The following is a 19,089-nucleotide window of genomic DNA, read 5'->3' on the forward strand; positions in this document are numbered from 1 at the left end:
TCACTTTCAGGTTGTGCTTTTAGAAGTTGGGGAAGTGAGCAATTGAGACCATATAATCCCTTCCTCCATCCCAAGTGAAAGCCCTAGAGAGCAGACTATAGGACTTCAGACATTTTTAACAATCTAATTCTGATGTCAGTGAGGAAAGAATTGGAAAACTAGGGCAACTGCTTTGTTTGATACACATAAGGCCAACTGGGTAAAGCCATCACCTGGAAACTTCATTTCCATTGTGGTCTCCAGTGGTACCTCGCCGAGGGGCTCATTCAGTGCTATGGATTAAGCTTGCTGTGTGTCATTTAGCAGAAGGGCATGGTCAGCTGCATGATCTGCAGGTCATTTGCCTGTAATAGTCAGTATCACCCCTTCTCTCATTGCTATCATAAAGAAAACACACAGGTTGTGGTTGTTGGCAGTTCTATTCCAATTATCACGTTGCATAAAAAATGCTTCCTGGGTTTGAAGACAGTGGGGCTTAGGTGATGTGAGTGGTAGTCACAGCTTATATTCGGCATAACCAGATGCTACCCTCTTTAGGTATAGAAACCCACCACTCTACCCATGAGACGTGTTTATTCAAGAGACAAGGAATATGATGATGATAATATATGGATTTTCCTTTTTAGCACCTTATGTCAAATATTTGCTGATCAATACAACTCAGGTCCATGTTGAAAATGAATTCTGTATTTCTTGGTTCTTGGTAATTGTATAAAGTTTGGTGCTGCCCATTTACTGGAGGAACTAATACATTTTTGATAAAAATAGTTCACTATGAAACTTCAGACTCATTTTTGAGTCTAGTATAGTTCTTTTTGCACTTGGCAGTACACACAATAGAAAAACTACCAAACAACACAAGAGTTAAATATTTTCTAACCATACTAAGCTCAGAAAAGAGCTTACATAGCATTTTTTCTGCTTGCTTTACATTTATATTTGTGTCACAATACAAATAGGGCTTTTACAGTCCAATATTAATGCTTTGGTTTCCTGTGTTCATTCTACATCACCCAAACTGCAGTTGGACCAAACAACAACAAAAAATAATCAACTGAATGCTGGACAACTCATTGTGAAAATATTCATGGACGCTCCAAGTCAATATCAGAAAAAAGGTCTCAGAATATATGCATAACTCACCATTTTTATTTTGGTAGAACTTCAGGGAACTGTTGTGATGATTCACTATAAATAATCTATGGACAGCTCTGCCAGAGATTAGCTTCGGGCAGCTAGTTTTTATGGAATGCTCTTACATCATCATTAGTAGTGATAATGTAATTAATAATATTAGCACCCGAATCTAAAGTCCAGGAGATCATCAGTCTGATATGTGAGAGGGCTGTTTTTCACTTCATATCTAAAGTTTTCCACTGGTTCAAAAACAGGTGATTAAAAAGTAATGAAAACCAATAACCTAATTGCTGTGCCTCCAGGTATCATCATTGGCTTAGCACACACAACCAGTAGTCGGGGATTAAATGGCAGGCTCAAGGTCTGTTTAATCTAACTATTGCTAATCTTCACTAAACAGCCTTGTCAGATGTAATTTGCTCTATGGCAACCCCACTCAGAAAGCAGCCTCGTTTGGAAGTAAAATGTCTACTGGTGTTAACATAGGTCTCCTTTTTTAAATAGAAACAATTGTGGTAGAGAAAGCAAGAATGATTTTAGGTTTAAGAAAGTAGAGTTCATGAATCCTTTAACCACGTCTATAGGAGTAAATGTTTCTAATGCAGAACAATAAAGGCAAAAGTCAAGAAATAAATTGCATATCGTTATATAATATGTCTGCTAATTTTTCTTTTATGATTTTCTTTGGATTTAATGATTCAATATAGGCTGCCTTGAATATAAATGTAAGCAATTGTTAAGAAAATTACTTCCACGAAAACAAGGAGAATCTTTCCTCCATTAAAAGGTTTTCATCTGTTAAACACTCTCATATCTTGGGGCAGATTAGATTTTAGTGTTTAGAGAAAATGAGATGCTGGAAGCTAAGATTATCACAAAATCACAGGGCTGGGGTATCATCAAGAGGTCATTTAGTTCATCTTCCTGTCTCCATTCAAAACAGCATCCAAGAGAGAAAAGTGATCATCCTTTTTTTTTTTTTTAAAGATTTTATTTACTTATTTGACAGAGAGAGACACAGCGAGAGAGGGAACACAAGCAGGGGGAGTGGGAGAGGGAGAAGCAGGCTTCCCTCTGAGCAGGGAGCCCGATGCGGGGCTCGATCCCAGGACCCTGGGACCATGACCTGAGCCGAAGGCAGACGCTTAACCGACTGAGCCACCCAGGTGCCCCTTTTTTTTTGAAAATTTTCAGCATAAACTGCATTCGAGCCTTGTCTGATATAGCCCTCTTTTGTTTGCCCTTTGTTTTTAATAAATACTTCATTTCTGAAAGAAATCTGAAAAAATTATTTAGGGGGTTATTTCATAGAAACATCGCAATAGTGAGGAGGGCAACACCCTTTGGATTTTGCACTCAAAACAAACAACCCTGACTTCTGCAAACACGAGGAAACACATAAAGAAAGGAGGCCTGGGAGAATGGGAGAGAATATGGATTCAAACCAAGCATGAAAGGGATGAAAAACCAAGAGTAAGGGGAATGACTTAGTATTATGTGACTTGCAGAGGAGAAGGTATGGGGCATTTTGGGAGAGACTTTACTTAGATATTAGGAAGAACTTATTCAAATCGTGGAGGTATGCGAAACACTACAATGAGTTCCTGTTTGTGTTATACAGTGTCAGTCTTCAGGGATGGTCTTTCCTTAAAGAAAGGTTTTAATGTTGGAACTAGTTTAGGCAAAGTAGTTTACTCAAAAATGGAAGGATGGCCTCATTAAATGAAATCAAACTGACCTAATAAATACCAGTTGATATCTATGATTCTTTAAGATGAAAACATCATGTCCAGAATTTTCTATCCATCTTTATAACAGGAAATATACTATTCCTTTTTATTTTTATTTATTTATTTTTTAAAAAAGATTTATTTATTTGAGAGAGAGAATGGGAAAGAGAGAGAAAGCATGAGAGGGGGGTGGGTCAGAGAAGCAGACTCCCCGCCGAGCAGGGAGCCCGATGCAGGACTCAATCCTGGGACTCCAGGATCATGACCTGAGCTGAAGGCAGTTGCTCAACCAACTGAGTCACCCAGGCGCCCCTACTATTCCTTTTTAAAAAATATGTTATTTATTTGAGATAGAGAGTGAGAGAGAGAGAGAGAGAGAGAGAGCGCATGGGGGGGGGGCAGAGGGAGAGGGAGAAGCAGTCTCCCTGCTGAGCAGGGAGACCAACGTGGGGCTCTATCCCAGGACCCTGGATCATGACCTGAGCCGAAGGCAGACACTTAACCATCTGAGCCACTCAGGCGCCCCAAGAAATAGAATACTCCTAATACCTAACATGCATGGTCAAGATCCAAAATATTTCATCTGTGTATCACTAAGCTCATAATTAGTTAGGAGTGCCCTCACCTCTATTCCTACCAGCTCCAATTATAAAAGGGTTTAAGATATTTTTTCAGATTAGTTTTAGGTAAATACTATAAATGTATACTTGGAAACAATTAAACCTATATTTCAATTAAGAAAATGTAATAATGAGAACTGAGCTCATAATTAAATATGTAGCCAGACCAAATAAAGAGACATGAATAGACAATGAAAGACAGCTATGCAACTGCTTGGTAAAGTAATGATCATTTCTCTGTTTTTCCAGATCCCTGGTAAGGGAGTATGCAATGAATTTTTAAAGTTTACTATGAAAGAATGTCTTTGTGTTGCATTAATTTAAATATCTGACTCCAAAATATATGTACAGCTAAATGATCAGACAAGGTTTCTCCACATGTCCACGAAGATAAATGTGTCAGTGACAGAACACCAACTTCTTGGGCGTGAGATTGGGATTTAGGCTTGTTCAGAGGAAATAGCCAACAGGACCAATGTTTATTCTCCAGCAGCCAGGGGACATTGATCGGCGCCTCCTAGTTAGGGCCTGTGTTGCTCTTAGTGGATTCTAAGTAAAGACAGAAGTTTAGCTGAAGGGGCATTTGCCAGACCTGAGTTTTATCTCTATTACTGACTGGCTGGGTAAACCTGCACAGGTAACTTTATTTCTCTGAGGATAGTGTGTAAGCCTGTCAGTTCTTACACGCATCAGTTCCCTCTCCTGTGGGGTGGGGAAGGCATTGTGATAGCATGTATGGAAGTGGCTATATTTTAAAAGCAAATATGGATGAGAGATGACTCTCTTTAGTCTCATGTTCCAGAAATGAAACTTTTCTACCTCTGTATGTGTGGCTGAGAGTTTTATGATTTTAAAATGATGTCATTGACAATATTTACATTAATTAAAAAGCTTCTTTATAGCAAAATGCCAATATATTAACTTACAATAAGAAATATATCGATCAACCTAATGAGTTATATTGATTGATTGCTGTATTTTCTCCCCGTGGGTACAGATATATAGATATAAGTACCTGGGAAGAAGAATTCTAATCAGTGAACTGATTACCAAGTGAATCTGGGTTCATAACCTGGAATGTGTAAAAGGCTGATGTTTCAAAGCCATGGCAACCTAATGGATTTTTCTCTCTTCAGGGATACATTTGCTGCATGGTCTAGAGATCTGTGATCTTGGGCCAGGATCTTCTTACCCCATTAGGGCTAGAAAGGCACCTCCCATATTTGCCCCTTTGAATTTCCTTTTTCTGTACCAACTTCTGATGGACAAGAATGCTTACTTATCAGAGTTTTTACTTGTAAGAGTTTTTAAGTTAAGTATAGACTAACCACTGAAATTTTAAGCTGAAATACTTTTTATTGGTTTGCATGGAAATGCTAGATAATAATTGTCTAAATGTTGTGTTGATTTTATCTGGAAGCAAGATTGAGTTTCAGCAACTGGTCCATATATGCAGTTCTGGAAGATGATGATACTTGGTGAAAAGTTCTCTCTTTAAAAAAGTAAGTTCTTTTACTTAGCATGAACATTGTTTTTCAGTTTTTCCATATGAGAATCCCTCCTCGAAATGTTTCTTTTTGGCAAAAGCTAACAGAATTATATAAAGAGATGACAATCAATGAAAACAGAAACACCATAATAATGGATTCTGGGATTACAAGACTGAGAACTGGGAATCAAGCCCAGTTCAACATTTACACTAATGGGATGCTCACTTGTATTTCATGTTCTATGAGGGGTGGTGGAAAACGAGGGGGTGTGAGGAAGTCTTATCTGGTCTTCTGCCCATTTAGTTCATTGTTGCACTAGAAAGTGATATAAATTCACAGTTCTCCTGTAAGGCTATGTGAGGACACCGAGTTCTCAGGGGAAAAGGATATATCCAATTTAGAAGCTGCAATATGGGTCAAATAAATGTAAATGGGAATAATAAATGCCACTGGAAAAGTCTCAGACCGGGAAAAGCCTTGGGGTATTAGATATTGGAACTGTGGCATGTAAGGAAAGCTATGAGAGCATTTCATTTGGATGTTTTATTAGTTGGAAGGATTTTTAAAAGGATGAAATTTCTATACTTCATACATTTAACTTAGACGCTAGTATTTGGAATGTTTCTTTTGATTACACTTTTTTTTTTCTATTTTTGTAACAGAGGAGATGGCTAAAATCTCCCAATTTATATATGTTTTCATTATATGAAAATAATCCACTGTGCTCATTTAAGGGCCAAGTGCATCTAACTCTGAGTTAGAGAGTGGCACACTGGAGTGTGAATTCCTTTTCTAACTGGTCTCTAAGTAGGAAGCCTGAGGACAGTATTTCAATGATACTCCTCTGTACTAATGCTCCTTTTATTTATTTATTTATTTTTAATTTTATTATTTATTTTTTTTAAAGATTTTATCTATTTATTTGAGAGAGTGAGAGACAGCACGAGCCAGGGAAGGGGCGGCGGAGAGGCAGAGGGAGGGAGACAAGCAGACTCCCGGCCGAGCAGGAAGCCCCACAGGGCTGATCCCAGCACCCTGGGATCCATCCTGAGCTGAAGGCAGACGCTTAACTGACTGAGCCAACCAGGCGCCCCAGTGCTCCTTGTTTTAAAAAATTTATTTTTAAAACGTCTGTGCCCTGATAAGTGGACACTGTTCAAAAGACCCCATAGCAAATCACACAAATTAAAAAATATCACTTCATAATATATTATCTTACTGGTAGATCTGATGTGATGGAGTTTATATTTCAATATGTACGAAATTTTTAATAATAAAAATATTTTCACAAAATTGGTATCACTTCCTGGATCTTTAAGTACACTTTAATTTTGAAAGAGACAATTTCTGGATTCTGGAAGCATTTAAGTACCCAACATACACAATGTATTTTAAATCATCTGCCTTTGACAGCTAACATGCCAATATTTAGACTTTATCAGAAACTTCTGCATGTGAAATTAGGGCTGGAATCTTTGCCATGAATTTAAAAAATTCTTAGCTTTATTGGCTAAGTTTAAGAGTCTTGAGATCAATAAACAAGGGGAAATTACACATTATAAATTACTATGAAAAGAAAGTGTATTTCTAATTAATTAAAAAATTTGATTTATGAATGAATGAACTTTCTGGTGCTTTGTCCTCTGTAGGATTAAAGTATGAAATGATATTAGAGGGGTATTACTGAGCTGATGCTTAGGGAGTGTTTTGAGAACCTTGGACTTCCCATCTTGCAACCACTGAGAAGCAGTTTTGCTCACAACTCAGTAGAGTGCAATTCAGAGAGATAAGACAAATGATAGAGTTGTAGGGATGGCATCCTTTTTCTTAAACCTTAACGTATCACTCCTGTGCGGTCCTACTTCTCGGTGCTGGCAGCCACAGCAACCATCTTAGTGATGCAAAAACTGATCAAGGAAACGAAAGGAAGAAACCATGGCCCACAGTTGCAGGTTACTCCACAGGCAGATGTCAGTGATTGGATTTGTTTACTCTTCCACTTTTGCCAAATGTAATTTTAAACCTTTTGGTTCTTTATTTGACAGTTAAGATTTTAAGCTCTGAAAAATCTCAACACGTCTTTTCCATGTCACTGCATGGGTGCCACATGGTCCTTTTATAGAAGGGCCATTGCTTACCCACAGGGATGAGAGCAGGGAGGAAGGGGGCTGGTTGATTTAAATACCCTAACTGAGAATTTACTGTGGATTTAAAATCTCTGACTTAATGTTGCATTAACTACTGGTGGCTGCTTTTTACTGCCTTTAAAATGTGCATATATAATTGGATACTGTAATGTTTTGCGGGTAAAATAAATACCAACTCACACTAAAATAAATACCCTGCATGATGAAGTTCATGCAGACATAAATTAATCATTTACCAGTTAACCAATATGCACAGGAAAGAAATAGATCACTTATTAAAGGTTGCCTCATCTATAAAATGGGAAAAATAAAATGCTGATATATTTTACAGTGGTGCTGTGAGGGGAAATATATAAAATTATTGCTAAGCAGTTTATAAACCATAAAATGCAGTATGAACATTAAATTAATAATATTTGTACTAATTCAGATTCAACACCCTCTGCATTAAATATATCTTTTTGCCTATTGAAGCATACACAAAACCAAACTGAGGCTTTTTAATGTTTAATATGTCTTCGGAAAATCTGCAAAGCATGGCAGAAGTTATTGGTTATGTTGAAAACTTTTTGGTGGCTTGCTCCCACCATTTCTAAGATAAAGTTCTTGGCCATTCACATCCCGGACCCCATTTTTAAAGTCCTCTCCCAAAAAGCTTTATGTCTTTCACTTGCACGGACATAGTAGTTACAAAGGGAACATAGGCTTGAATTTTTTAATTAGGCGGAAGTTGTTAACACGCTCTGTGCTTTGGTTTATTTTAAATTACAGGTTAAAATAGGGAAGCATTGTTAGACTGGGTGCAGGGCAGGTGCGTTGGGTCTCTGCAGTTTGCATAACTGCAGGGTAATCCTGCGCTGGGACAGCAGCATGGCCCGAAGCAGCAGGGTCTCGAGGCCATCTTGCTGCTCAAAAACGTTACAGGCTTTAAATCAAGCTTCTGTTTCTCAGCTCGAGTCCAGAAATACCGTTCAGGGACACGAGGGAGAACTAAGCAATACAGCACATAGTTCCTTTCTGCTTCTACTGCGTTTTTTAAAGGAGTCTTAATTGTTTAGAAGACCAACTTGTGCAAAACCTATAATCTACTCAGCACATTTTTAACACTATCAATATCCCTTTGACTCTCAATGATAAAACACATCAGATGTTTCTTCACTCACTTCCTTTTATAGGGGCTGTTAATATAGAAATACCTCCTCATCTTCCACTATGAAATGATAAATGGCTGACTGGAGATGTCTGAAATATTGCCCAATCTCCCCAATGTATCATGTGTCACCAGCAATAATAAACAGTGACTAATCTTTGGTTATGAACTATATTTATGGCTTTCTTGTCATCAGGAAGTACGTATTTTCTTGAATCATGCTTAAGGATCTAATATTTATGCTAGGAACATGTATGCTAGGAAAAGTATACCTAGGTCCAAAGAAAAGTAATTCTCCATATTTTCTTTCATTTAGCTATTTATAGAGCTTAGCATTTCCATCTGTATCTCTCTCCCCCCGCCCTTTTATTTTGGATCAAGATTCACCCAGGAGTATTCTGATCAGGAATCTAGTTTATCCCTGTCAGTTCACCATTTTGATGATAACAGTCTCCTCATCTAATAGGAAAGGAATATAGCTAAATGCAAACTTATCCCAGTTAAAGCTTATCAGTGATCAAAAGGAAACACAGTGAAACTGTTCCTTCCATTTCCAAAATCCACTGCGAGTTGGGGGATCAAAGTTTTCCTAAAGGAGCTACAGTGGCGGAAGAGCGGAAGATAAAGGCTAATAGAAGGTGAATTAAGGCTTTGAGGGAAATGCAATAAGGTCAATAAGTGTGTAATTCTACTTCAATTCAGTTTAATTAATATATATCAAGTGCCTGGTATCTACCAGGCATTGGAGTAGGTGCTTGGGATACACCAATCAAAACTCATAAAAATTGCTGCCCTCATGAAACTTACATTCTAGTGGAGGGAGACAGAAAATAAATAAATGAGTAAATTATAGAAATTATTAGAAGGTGACAAGTATTATGGAGAAAAATAAATCAGGGAAGGAATAGTTAAGTGTGGGAAGGGGTGCATTTTTATTTTATTTATTTATTTATTTATTTATTTATTTATTTATTTATTTATTTATAAAATATTTTATTTATTTATTTGACAGAGAGAGACACAGCGAGAGAGGGAACAGAAGCAGCAGGAGTTGGAGAGGGAGAAGCAGGCTTCCCGCTGAGCAGGGAGCCTGATGCGGGGCTTGATCCCAACCTGAGCCGAAGGCAGACACTTAACGACTGAGCCACCCAGGCGCCCCAGGGATTGCATTTTTAGAAGGGTGGCCAGTCGAGGTCTTATTGAGAAGTTGACATTTGAGCAAAGACTTGAAGAGAAGCAAATCATGTGGATTCCTGGAGAAGACTGTCTCAGACAGGAAGTAGCAAGTGCAAAGGCCCTGAGGCAGGGTCATGTCTGGTGTATTGGCAGAACTGTAAGGAAACCAGAGTGATTGGAGTGGAGTGAATGTGGGAGTCTGGGCAGGAGATGGTGGTCATGGTGGGCTAAAGTGTATATGGCCTTGAGGACCATTGTTAGGCTCTAGTTTTTAATCTGATAGAAATGGATGTACTGGAGAGTTTTGAGTCAAGGAACAAAATGATCTGACTCATACTTTATTGAAAATAGACTGCAGGAGGCAAGGGTGAAAGCAAGGAAATCAATTAATTAAAACGAACAGTTCACCTCCCCTCTCTGCATACATTTAATGGATATGAGCCAGAAGTTAATGAGAGACAGTAGTTTACAATTAAATGCAAACATACTGAAATTGTAACTACACAAAGCTAAAACTGGTTGGAAGAGAGAATTCAATCAAGCAATCAATTTCATTTCTACAAGACCAGTTGGTGAGTGTGAAAACATTTGAAACTAAGGTCATAAGCAACTAATGATAAAAGATAGCCATGAGGGTTTGGGAAATTCAAACATCTATTGCTAATTAATAGATTAAAAAATCTCCCTCTTTGGCACGGTCTGGGTTGTGGAATTACGCAAGTGTGGATTATGACATTGAGATGGTCTCCTCACATGCCTTTCAGTCCCTTGCTTCTCAGGAGTTGGAAGTAAGGGAACCTTGAGTTAAGAAGAAAGCAAACCACCAAGAAAATGAAGGGAGCCATAGTGTGGATTATGCATGAATGTTTTTACTTTCCAATTTAAAACATTTGAATGATGGAAAGATAAAAACAGAGAGTTGGGTCTTCTCCAGGGAACAAAGAAAAGAGAAAAATAAAAATACTAATAAAATGTGAATTTAGCCTTATAGTCAACTTTCTTGGCAGTCAGAATTATTAGGTTACAAAACAGAGCTCTCCCGATCTCTCCTGGGCCAGTTAGGCATAGAACAAATTGAACCTAAAAAAGTGTCAAAATTCACAGTAGGAGCTCCCACTCAGAGCTCCATTTCTCTCTCTGAAGTAGGTTACTATATTCACCTAGGGAAATTTCTATTGAATTATAATTAGGTGGCTAATTAAAAAGTGGATTATCAACTATATTAAAATATGCCAGGAAGATGTGCATATCATTCATTCTTTAATTTAGGAAATCCATCTTTTCCTTGAAAAAAAATTCTCACTGGGAAATTCCAGGTATAATATGCAATCTTTTCTTTTTTCTTCTTAAATCACTGTTGTTGAAGTAAGTCTTAGATTTTTTGTTCATTGAAGTAATGGATGTATTTTGAGCTTCCTCTGTTAATAAAAAGTACCTACATATAGTTGCCATTCTTAGGAGGAGAACCAACAGCTGTGATAAGAACCCCAAGGCAATGCAGGGTCTCCAGAAGAAGCAATAAGTACCATTTTTTCACTTTGAACATATGTCAAATGCTGTATCATTTAATTCTCTCAACAACCCTATGACGTAATCTTCTGCTTATTAGACAGATGAGGAAACTGAGCTCAGAGAAGGCAAATTATTCAAGGTCACACAGCTTCAAGGTTATAAAGCTGAAATTCAAACTCAGGTTTGTTTGACCTTGGAAGTCTTGCATTAAGCCAGAGTTTTCCCTCTCTAAACTGTTTTAACATGAAGCTAAAACCATTTTGTTGCATTGGATTTGTTTTGAAATTGATAATATTTGTGTATGATATAGTCAAGATCTTATATTAACCAGAAGACTATATTTCCTAGCCATTTGTCCAGACATCAGTTTATTTTGTAAAGTAAATGATCATCAGGAGACTCCTGAGCCATTTCTAACAGCAGGAGTTAAAAAGTAATAGTCCCCTGGTACTGTAGGTTACTTTTTATTTGTCTCTTCCTATTTTTTTCTAATTTCTAAGAAGGTACAAATTAAATGATAGCCAACGAACTTTGGTACAATCCTGCCCATGAGTTTGGTAGACCAGTCAAGTATCAAGTGGGTCAGGCCATTCCTGAAGGCACCTAACAATTGAGCAGTCCATCTAGATGACCTAGCAGATAGGCATGACCGACTCCACTTGTGGTGGGCTTACTGAATTGCTTAAAGGACGCAGTCCTGATACCATGAGGGTGATTTGGAGTTCCTTGTTAAACAAATAATGACAACAATAACAATGTAATTCTACAAATATTTTCTGAGTGCCTCCTGTGTATCAGACATTATGCTATTACAGACATGACGTCACTGTACTCCAGGGTTTCTCAGTCTTGGTACTACTGACCTTTGGGACCAGAGGACTCTTTGTTATTGGGGGGGGGGGCTGTCCTGTGCATCTTGAATAGCAGCATCCCTGGCTTCAACTCCCCAGATGCCCGTATCACGCCCACTGCCTCCAGTTGTGACAGCCAAAACTATCTCCAGACATTACTTAATGTCTCCTGGTGGGGAAAAGAATCACCCCTAGTTGCAAAGAACCTCTGTTTTACCTCCTTAACAACTCCAGGAGGTTAGTACTATTAGACTAGTAATATTATTGGTGAGGAAACTGCGGCTCTCCGAGTTTCAGGTAAAATGCCTCAGGTCTCACAGGTAGGAAATGACAGAGCTGGAAGGCACAGAGACTGCCTGCCTCTTTTGAAGGCTGTTAGGTGTGGCTGGAACCCACAAGTCATGATGTGCCCTCTCCCACCCTCCTGTCTTCTAGATCTCATTGTGGGGGTGCAGCCCCAGGAAGGAGGAAGGCGTGCACATGACATAGTACACGGAACTTTTATTGTACCATGGCCTTTTATTTGGCAGATTAATTCCATTTTAATTGGAATTCTGGAAATGAATGAAAAAATTACGAGTGTTAGATGGTCTGTTCTCAGGGTTTTTGAATCTGTCTGATTTAATTCTAACCAATTAGTATGCTATTATGGAGGAGTATTATGTTGAGAATCAATATTACACTAAACACTAATATTTTATTCAGTATTAAAAATTTATACAAGTGGTAATACAAGTGCTTTATTCCTACTTTGTCTAAATGATCTGAAGAAATGCTTCCTTAGGGCGATTCCAGTTACCAAGAAAATGTTATCTTCTTAGGATACTATTGGCATTACACTTTACATAGATCATTGCTTCAATGAATTAATAAGACTTAATTGAATGAAATTTGTTTATTTTATTATAAAGTGTATGGGTTTTTCAGCATATCAAAAATGTTTTCTGTTTTCTACTTATATCGCATATTAAGAGGTCAACAAAAGTACATTATTGTCCAATATTGCCAAAAAGGTCAAAATAACTCCTACTCATTCTGGCTTCAGGATATCCTTCCTCTTTCCCTCCCTCCCTTGCTTCCTCTTCTTTTTTCTCCATTTGGATACTCTATCCTTTTTTGATTCAAATGTAATCTTAGGCTGGAATTGGAACCTAAATGTATCCAGACTATGCATTACGTACATTTTTTTTTTTTTGCACAGAGGAACTACTAAACCTAGATAAACTGTAAACTAGATAAACCTCTAATAACCACTTAGAGATAGTTCACTTAGGCGGGATTTCAAAACTGGATTTCAAGTTGGCTCTCCAGACTGTGCCCCCCGGGGTGCCTCTCCCAGCATCTGGCCTTGCCACGCACTTTGGTTTTAGACCCTGGGCCCATGGCGTGGATCTCGTGGCTCTTCCTGACCCCTCTTCTGTTTACTTCCTCTACTCTCCTAAATTCAGTAGCTTTTTCAAGCTTCCAAGTCAGGGCCGTTTGGATCTAATGAAGGTATTCACAATTTTTATCACTTGAGTACTTTAATTCACAACTTCTCAAATATTTGAAAACTATGAGAAAATGACACTTTTAAAAATATCCCTAACTTTGTGAATTGTTATACTTTGTTAACTTTGTGAATTGTTCTTCAGTATTAGACTTAGAAAAGTTTTGCTTCGTGTTTTAGTGATCTCCCAACTGGGCTGGCAAGATCAATCAGTTAATATGCACATACCTTGAAAAAGCTACTCTTTGGGAAAAGGTTGCTTGTAATTCTAAAGGCATATTAGAAGTTAAAAACTGCCATGCAAAATCAAAGCAAAAAAAAGAGTTGAATATATTAAGCTAACTGAAAAATTAGAAATTGGAAGTATGTTCAGCATAGTAATCACCATTACAAATAGGAAAATTTAAACTAAAAATATAACATTTAATGGATTGACTTTTCTAAAATATTGATTAAATTTCATTAATAAGCATTTTATGCATATGGCTATTCTGAAAGTTCCTTTAAAAATGAAAGACTAATGCCTTAATGAGAGGTATTATTACATGGACGTATTTGAATCTGGCTTATGAAAAATAGGACTTGAGAATTTAAAATGTGTGCATAAAATGCAAATGGATTTAATTAACTGAAAACCCATAAGACAGAACTTCTTCAAATAAGCAATTACTTTGGGGACTAATAGAGTAAATAGGATCCTGATTCATTAGCACAAATATCCATATGAGAGAAGGATCAGCAAATTTTATTCTTTAAGTTATTTATGCACACATGGTAATATCTCATTAATTTATGGCTTCAATAAATTTAAAATCTTTTGATAATTTTTTCATGAGCTGGGCTGACGTTTACCTTTGCTTTGCAAACACGTTATTTATAGGTAGATAATATATGGTGTTTTAAACATTTATTTTCAATCTTGCATACACTTTTTAGACACAAAATAAACTATTTTCAGTGAACCTCAGGCACTTTACAAGCTCCTACATACATCCAATCTATATGCTAATAACAAAATGTTCATATGATTTATTATTACAGGTCTCCTTAAGGATTTCTATTTTGTAATGTTTTGTTGGAGTTACTATATGTAGTTTAAAGAATAAAGGACACGTTTCTTTGAACTACTTCAGCCTACCCACAAATTCAGAGATGCCCACCTCCCTAATTTGTTAGAATAAATGAAATGTGTTAATGAATATTCACAGCTATACATATAGAATTTTTCTTTTAAACATGTATTAGAACATATAAAGAAAAGTAAAATACAATGAAGGGTGAAAATAAATGATTTTGTGGGTGGACAAAGGAGTGAACTGTCTCAAATCATTTTAAGTCCTGTAGGCACAATATCCTGGTGAAAGAACTTAATAATGTTGCCCTTTCTTTAAGAGCTGATTTTGCTCACATGGGGTGACTCAGTTCTAGTCACTTGCAAAGTGAGATGTTTTTCCAGTTAAAGACAATCAGTGCCCAGGCCAAAAGGGGTGGATGCTCCAAACTAGGGCTTCTGGAATGAAGAGAATGCCACTGCCCAGCAATATGGCATTTCTAAATCTTCCTTTTATGTGGCCATGACTTTTCAGAGTCCACATGTCAATTTGCACCAAAGAATTAAAAGCATGTATAAAGTGGGGAGAAGAGTTAATGTTATTTTAATTATCAAAACTCACATGTAGTTCAAAATGACTCCAGTTCTAAGCCAGATAAAATATATTAAACTAGAATCTATGAAAACCACAGTTGCACTAAAAGATGGAATATTTTCCTTTTTAATGAAATATTCTGAGGACAGATCTGGATATGATTCATAAATCATGCTACCTTCATACCAGAAGCATTTCCATTTCTTTTGTAAATATTGTGAGGAAATTAGGAGGAGGACAAAGGCAAATATGTTACTCAAATTAGTAGTTACTTACCATACGAAGGGGGAGAACAAGCTTCAATTCCATTTTCATAACTTAATCAAGAATACTTGATGAGAGAGGCCTCTTTCATGTGCTTCTTGAATGTTATAAAATCTGGGGAGGAGACAGAAGCATGGACTGTTTCATTGTCAAGAAGAAAACTGCTCAAAACAATACTAGTTTCTTATGTCAGTGGTTAGTTCTCATCTGGATGAGAGCTATCCCAGCCAACCATATGCCACCTGCCCATCAACCAGCTGCCCACAAAAGTTTGAGCCAGATAGGCTGAAATGACCACTGTCACTAGAGAAAGAAGACCCAGGGTTGAATCCCACTCAGTACTTGTCTGAGTGAACTTTATGTTCTTGACTTCACCAAGCCTCTGCTCCATCATTGCTTCATTGGGAGTAATAATACTAGATAGTCAATGGCTTGTTCTGACGATCAAAGGAGATGGTGTCTGGAGAGACATTTAGTTAACAGTGGAAGTATTTAATTTATTGATGCCCTGACTCTTCATCTTAAGGATTTGGGGTGGCTCCCAAATAGAAAAATAATGAAATATGAATAAAAATAACAGGGTTGAGAGTAAAAAAAAGAAGAAGTTCATATGCTACCTATATTGGTCAACAGTTGAAATAATTGAAGTTACCATTTGGATTTGAATTTCTTGGTAATTTAGGTAAAAGGAGAACATAATTTCTTCTATAACTCCTATTGTTAGAAAGGAGAAAATGCGTTACTTCCCCCAAAGAAATCGCCCTGAGACAAAAATCACAGAAAAATTTTTCATGGAAAACACGATACACGGACAGTGAAATAAAATGAACTATTTAACAAAAGTGGGACTGAATACCTTCCATGAAAGCTGAAGGGCAAAAATAGTACTTATGCTTGGAGGTAGTTATTATTGCCATAAAATTGTATTATTCCTAGAGACAAGCATGAAGCTTGAATTAGGGAAATACTAAATATAATCCCACTGACTCCCAATTAACAAATCACCCAGCACTTCCCCCTTGTTGTACCTTCCTAACACACACACACACACACACACACACACACGTGCACGGAGCTTCTTTCCTTAAGTCATGTTCTCAGTAGTGGGGGCGGGGGGAGCTTCTGAAGGAAGTCACTGATTGCTGGCAATTGTAGGCCAGTCACTGCTCAATAGGGGATGGAACTGCAAGGAAAGTGTGAACCTAGATGTGATACAGGACTGACAGCTGCACCCAGTCCATGGGGCCAATCCAAAAGGGAAAGGAAGAGAAAGATACAACCAAATGATTATACAGTTGACCCTTGAACAATGCAGGGGGGAGGGGTGCTGACCCCACATGGTCAGAAATCTTCCTATAACTTTTGACTCCCCCCAAATGTACCTACTAATAGCCTACTGTTGACTGGAAGCCTTACCAATAGCATAAGCAGTTGATGGACACATATTTTGTATGTTCCATGCATTATATACTGTCTTCGTATGACTAAGTAAGCTAGAGAAAATGTTATTAAGAAAATCATAAGGAAGAGAAAACACATTTATAGTACTGTACTGTATTTATCAAAAATCTCTGCTTCTAAGTGGACTCCTGCGTTTCGAACCCATGCTGTTCAAGGATCACCTTTAAGGGTGTAACAACTCACAGCTTGAGTCCTCATCCTTGAAATCCACATGTTTTTTCTTGGCTTCCTTGAAATCTCGCTTCCAATCTTGCAGGAAACTCCTCTCAATTTTCCTCTTCTGGCTCTTCTCCCTTCCTTAAATGTGGGCCTTCATCAAGGTTCTCTACTTGGCAGCAATTTCACTCACACCCATGGCTTAAATGTCTTAAATTAATACCTTTTTCTCATGCTTTCTGGGCTAGATCCTCACCCTTATCATCTCCTGAATTTGCTTTTCTTTCTGTACCTAAAATCAGTGGGACTGCCACTCTCCCTGGCTGGAACATGTGATGTCTTCTTCATTCTCCCCCATCACTGCACCTCCCAGACACACACATCTAACTGATTGTATGACTACTTCGTGCATAAGAAGCTCAACTTCCCTTTGACATGTCCAAGGCCATCATCATGGCAGAAACTCATTCCCTGTCTACCATCTCCCATCCAGGCAGTAGCCTCCCATCTCATGTACTCCCTGCTTTCAGTACCCATCAGTTCCCAGCTCTCCTGATGATCCCGGTTTTCTTCCTCAACCTCACGCTTCTCCACTTGCTTGAAAACTTCTGACACTTCCAGTCAGTGTAGGATCAAGTCTAGGCATTCCTCAGCAGAGCTTCCCAACATCCCAGATCAGTGCATTTACTACTTTCCACATAACCTCTCTAACCATACCAAACCATTCTCTTCACTCTTCCTCTCCTCCAAAAAGTGGTTTGCCTCTGTGATTTTGCTGACTAGCTTTCTGCTGTCTGAAATGCTCATTTTTTAACACCCAGTTCAAATACTACCTCTTTCAGGAGTCTTCCTGAATTCTTGTTTAAGAATTTAGTGTACCTTTCTCTGCAAACCCAAGGATCCTTAATTGCAACCTTACCACAAAAATCCCATTTATGATACTCTGACTATATGCTCTAAACACAGCAGTGCCAAAAGCCCTCATAAAGCTTATAGTCTAGCTAGGGAAACCCTCCTTTATTCATATTTCTAACTTCCATGGGATAATATTCGATATTTCATTTTATGGGTGCTCTACAAATTATAGATTAGATGATTTTGAAACATCAAATAGCACTATGAGAGGCTCTGAACATAGGGTTAAGAACACCATTCTAGAAAATATTTTCGGAATAAGTGACAATAGCAAGACGGTCCAAATTTGGGACACTAAAAGAATGGAAGGAGAGAGGGTGAGGAAAAAAAAAGTACAGAGGGACATGTTATTTTTCTCTTTTTTATTTTAACACAAATTTGTTTGATCATTTTATAAAGATCAAGTAAGGTTTATATCTGAGGGAAGATGTTGCATTTGTTTCAGTGAATCAGATCACAAAATATTTAGTCACTCTGCATTTGAGATTATCACATGAAATATATTTTATGGCAGATCTCCCATTAGGACTGGAAAATATCTTCCTGGTACCTGTCTTAGTGCCTGGCACATAGAAAAGATTTTAATATTTGTTGACTGAATAAGCGCTTGCTCATCCAGTTTCCTCTCTCCAGCTGCCTTCCAATCTCGTTTCCCTTTTAGAGTCAAACTACTGCAAATAATTACCAATAGTCATCTTTCTTTTAACTCCCATTGGCAGCTCACACCTCTGCAGTCTGACCTTTGCCTCATCACAGCGCTCACTGGCTGACCTATTAACTTCCACCCCCACCCCCACCCCCACCCCCACCCCCACCCCCACCCCCACCCCCACCCCCACCCCCACCCCCACCCCCACCCCCACCCCCACCCCCACCCCCACCCCCGCAACGCATGCGCAGACAGTTGTGGTGTAGCCGGTGCCGGAAGGGAAGTTGAGGCTGCGGCTCACCCCAGAGAAGTTGCTGAGAACGTGCTGTGCGATGTGTCAGCCCACAGCCTCCTTCTTCTAAACAGGGATGCCAGCAAGTGGGTGAGGCGAGTCAATACTGCTTCATGAACATTTGGTTTATTTACCCTGGGCACATAGGCACCACTGGGTGGAGGAACAGGCAACGTTGTGCTCATAAAATTCCTTGCTGTCAGGTTCACGTTTTCTCTCCAGTTCAGACCCCAGGACCTCAGACTCTTCTATGCTCAAATTCCACCCCAGTTCCACTCTATCGTGGTCACCAACATGTCAGAATGGCTTTCTTCTCTATCATGCTAGCTCCCGAGGTATCTCGTTAGGAGAGATGGAAAATATGAAATGTGAAATCTAAATAGGCATGACTGCAAATAGACCCA

General features: G+C 38.3%; 1 protein-coding gene across 1 annotated transcript in view; it reads right to left on the reverse strand.

Annotated features, from left to right (window-relative positions):
• RHOBTB1 (Rho related BTB domain containing 1) overlaps positions 1-19,089 on the reverse strand; it is a 120,431-nt gene that overhangs the window by 89,402 nt on the left and 11,940 nt on the right. Inside the window, exon 2 of the mRNA XM_027596401.2 lies at positions 15,225-15,326. The gene's annotated coding sequence lies outside the window, so the exon portion shown is untranslated. The remainder of the gene's footprint in view (positions 1-15,224; positions 15,327-19,089) is intronic.

Source organism: Zalophus californianus, chromosome 15 (assembly GCF_009762305.2).
Source record: "Zalophus californianus isolate mZalCal1 chromosome 15, mZalCal1.pri.v2, whole genome shotgun sequence".
Classification (NCBI taxonomy): Eukaryota; Metazoa; Chordata; class Mammalia; order Carnivora; family Otariidae; genus Zalophus; species Zalophus californianus.